The 4216-nt window shown below is 37.2% G+C and overlaps 1 long non-coding RNA gene across 1 annotated transcript; it reads right to left on the bottom strand.

The window, feature by feature from the left end:
- Positions 1-2059: 2059 nt before the first annotated feature.
- LOC141615034 (uncharacterized) lies at positions 2060-3906 on the bottom strand. Its single transcript, XR_012529565.1, has 3 exons — positions 3692-3906; positions 2837-2894; positions 2060-2257 (listed from the first exon to the last, which is right to left on the bottom strand). It is a non-coding gene; the product is annotated as an uncharacterized LOC141615034 (long non-coding RNA).
- Between the last annotated feature and the right edge of the window lie 310 nt (positions 3907-4216).

Here is a 4216-nt window from a genome sequence, read left to right as displayed (position 1 = left end):
TCCTTGTAACTCATTATGTTAACCGATTGTCCTTGTGACTCGTTGTGTGAACCATTTGTCCTTGTTCATTAGTCCTTGTGACTGGTTGTGTGAACCATTTGTCCTTGTTCTCTTGTCCTTGTGACTCGTTGTTTAAACCATTTATCCTTGTTCATTAGTCCTTGTGACTCATTGTGTGAACCATTTGTCATTGTTCTTTAGTCCTTGTGACTCGTTGATTAACCTATTTGTCCTTGTTTATTAGTCCTTGTGACTCGTTGTGTAAACCATTTGTCTTGGTTATTGTGACTTGTTGTGTGAACAATTTTTCCTTGTTCATTAGTCCTTGTGACTCGTTGTGTGATTCATTTGTCCTTGTTCATTAGTCCTTATGATTCATTGTGTAAACTATATGTCCTTGTTCATTAGTCCTTGTCACTCGTTGTGTGAACCATTTGTCCTTGTTCTTTAGTCCTTATAACTCGTTGTTTGAACCATTTGCCCTTTTTTATTAGTCCTTGTGACTCGTTGTGTAAACCAGTTATCCTTGTTATTGTGACTCATTCTGTAAATCATTTGTCCTTGTTCTTTAATCCTTGTGACTCGTTGTGAGAACCATTTGTACTTGTTCATTATTCCTTGTGACTCATTGTGTTAACTATTTTTCCTTGTTCTTTAGTCCTTGTGACTCGTTGTGTAAACCATTTGTCCTTGTTCATTAGTCCTTGTAACTCGTTGTGTGAACCATTTGTCCTTGTTCTTTAGTCCTTATAACTCCTTGTTTAAACCATTTGCCCTTGTTTATTAGTCCTTGTAACTCGTTGTGTAAACCAGTTGTCCTTGTTATTGTGACTTGTTGTGTGATGCAATTTTCCTTGTTTATTAGTCCTTGTGACTCGCTGTGTGAACCATTTGTCCTTGTTCATTAGTCCTTGTGAATCGTTGTTTAACCCATTTGTCCTTGTTTATTAGTCCTTGTGACTCGTTGTGTAAACAATTTGTCCTTGTTATTGTGACTTGGTTTGTGAACAATTTTTCCTTGTTCATTAGTCCTTGTGACTCGTTGTGTGATTCATTTGTCCTTGTTCATTAGTCCTTGTGATTCGTTGTGTAAACTATATGTCCTTGTTCATTAGTCCTTGTCACTCGTTGTGTGAACCATTTATCCTTGTTCTTTAGTCCTTATAACTCGTTGTTTGAACCATTTGCCCTTGTTTATTAGTCCTTGTGACTCGTTGTGTAAACCAGTTGTCCTTGTTATTGTGACTTGTTGTGTGAACCATTTTTCCTTGTTCATTAGTTCTTGTGACTCATTGTGTGAACCATTTGTCCTTGTTCATTACTCATTGTGACTCGTTGTGTAAACTTTTTGTCCTTGTTCATTAGTCCATGTGACTCGTTGTGTGAGCCATTTGTTCTTGTTCATTAGTCCTTGTGACTCGTTGTTTTAACCATTTGCCCTTGTTTATTAGTCCTTGTGTCTCGTAGTGTAAACCAGTTGTCCTTGTTATTGTGACTCGTTGTGTAAATCATTTGTCCTTGTTCTTTAATCCATGTGACTCGTTGTGTGAATCATTTGTCCTTGTTCATTAGTCCTTGTGACTCATTGTGTTAACTATTTTTCCTTGTTCTTTAGTCCTTGTGACTCGTTGTGTAAACCATTTGTCCTTGTTCATTAGTCCTTGTGACTCGTTGTGTGAATCATTTGTCCTTTTTCTTTAGTCCTTATAACTCGTTGTTTAAACCATTTGCCCTTGTTTATTACTCCTTGTGACTCGTTGTGTAAACCAGTTGCCCGTGTTATTGTGACTTGTTGTGTGATGCAATTTTCCTTGTTTATTAGTCTTTGTGACTCGATGTGTGAACCATTTGTCCTTGTTCATTAGTCCTTGTAACTCGTTGTGTAAACTATTTGTCCTTGTTCATTAGTCCTTATGACCAATTGTGTGAACCATTTGTCCGTGTTCTTTAGTCCTTGTGAATCGTTGTATAACCCATTCCCCGATTTATAAAGGAGCCTCTAGCAAGACATTCCCTAATAAACCGGACTGTTACCATCTCGGTTTCCCGAGGTAGTGAATAACAAATTAAACTCCAAGGCAAATTACATAATTTCTTTAACTTAACTTTTTTTTACAAAACCTCATTTACAGCAAATTACAAAGAACTAACATAAATAAAAGTGAAAGTCTTCTAAATGATGATCTAGCTACTAAGTCTTCTGATCCAGTGTCTCACGTCCATCAAGCTCCCATCCTAACTCATAAACCTGTCAAGTCTGCTCCCCAATATTTGGATCGTCACAGGTGTTCACGAATACACAGGGTCAACCACGAGGTTGAGTAGGGAATACAATGAAACAACAAAATATGATATGCATGCTCCTCCGTCACCTCCACCTCCATCTCAACTCATATCTCATAACCCGGAACGCCCAGCCATACCGATCCTCGGCAGACTATCAATCGACCGTCGTCGATATACCAGCTCGCAGCTGAGGTTATCCAGGGCAGGTCCTGCAGAACCCGCCTGGGTCTTATCACAACATCACAACGTATCACAACCTCGTCACCACCACACTATCCTCCAACTCCAATGCACATGAAATGCTTAACAGTAAACAATGCAATGCAATATGTATACCATTGAACTGATCAATTATAAAATCATGCCAACTACAAAATGTTGTGATAGCATACTCAATACGATCAACTCGATCAATCACAATCCAAAGATATGAGTCATAGCATAAAGCAACAACCACGAAATAAGTCAACGTTCACAACTTGGTCATACGAAACACAACAAATCAACACCATTCAACAACAACGATAATAAGTCAAGTGTATTTCCCTACCTTTTCGCAATCCAAGCACGCACAAGCAATCAATTATGATCCTTCACATATCCATCACCTACATAACATAATTATGTATAATTACCACCTACTCAGTCAATTAATCATTCACATAACCTAGACTCATCGTAATTTAATAGGAATATCAACTTAAGGAACAAACACGACTTTCCCTGATTTTCCTGCACATGGCAGACTCGGTATAAAATGAATAACTAATTCCAGAAAATTCGAATTGATGCAAGGCCAATTGAATTGGAACCCCATGAGTCTTAGCTACAAATTATATCTAACGTGTTTTTCTCAAATTCCAAACTTATCAAGGGTTTTCAGACTGATTTCCAAAAACTGACAGAAACCGTCGCATAAAAAGTATTGATTCATAAAACGAGTTTGACAAATGATTTTTAAGTAAAACCAACGCCTAACTCATCTAAACTCTTTAAATTAAATATATGAAAAAGTCCCAGAACCAATTCAATATCTAAATTATGTTTTAGAAGTAATCTTTCAGCCTCTACTGATTTGCGGACTTTTTAGATAGACGTTCACAAATAATTTCTTCAGGAAAACCTACACGGTGAAATGCTACCAATTTTCACAGGCATAAACTAGGCTTCGAATAAACATGAGTCTCTTCTTTAACTTTTTGCATCCCATGAATTTAAGACAGGTAAAACACTCAAACAACACAGACCAACGAATCTGTAAATTGCTGTAACTATTCTATTCATTTATCTCATACAATTTATAATCAAAACCCCCAAACCAATTTCTAGGGTTACAAAAATTATTCCACTACTACTATAATTATGCTAATAATTGAATAAAGAGGTAATAGGATAGTCTACTTACGAAATAGGATGAGAATAGGCTGAGAAATCGCCTCGCAATGCCTCACGCGGCTCCCTTCACACACGGCTCCCTCTTCTCTCTTTTCTCTCTTTTCTCATGGTTAAAGTGAATATGGTGATAGGGAGATTAGGGTTTGGTTAGATGAGTTATACATATAGGATAGGTGCTATTAAGACGATACGGGCCTAGCCTAGTTAGATTAATTAAAACCCGAGTCACATAATTACCCGAGTCACAAATACACTACACGACCCAGCTGGTAACTCGGCCTAATATAATATCATATTAAAATACCGGGTATTACAGTCTACCCTCCTTAAAAGAAACTTCGTCCCGAAGTTTACCCTCTCTACCAACCAACGCAAACGAATTATGAAACGCATATACAAAAGTATGTAAGGCACCCACCAAATTGAATATTAAACGCAGTATTACATTCCACCCTCCTTAAAATAAACTTCGTCCCCGAAGTTTAACCATAACAGAAACACTGAAGGAAATGTAGATCTTTATACATTTTAACAT

This window comes from Silene latifolia, chromosome 11 (genome assembly GCF_048544455.1).
Source record: "Silene latifolia isolate original U9 population chromosome 11, ASM4854445v1, whole genome shotgun sequence".
In the NCBI taxonomy this organism is placed as follows: domain Eukaryota; kingdom Viridiplantae; phylum Streptophyta; class Magnoliopsida; order Caryophyllales; family Caryophyllaceae; genus Silene; species Silene latifolia.
The sequence above is the reverse complement of the archived record's forward strand: the minus strand, read 5'-3'. Positions and strand labels throughout refer to the sequence as shown.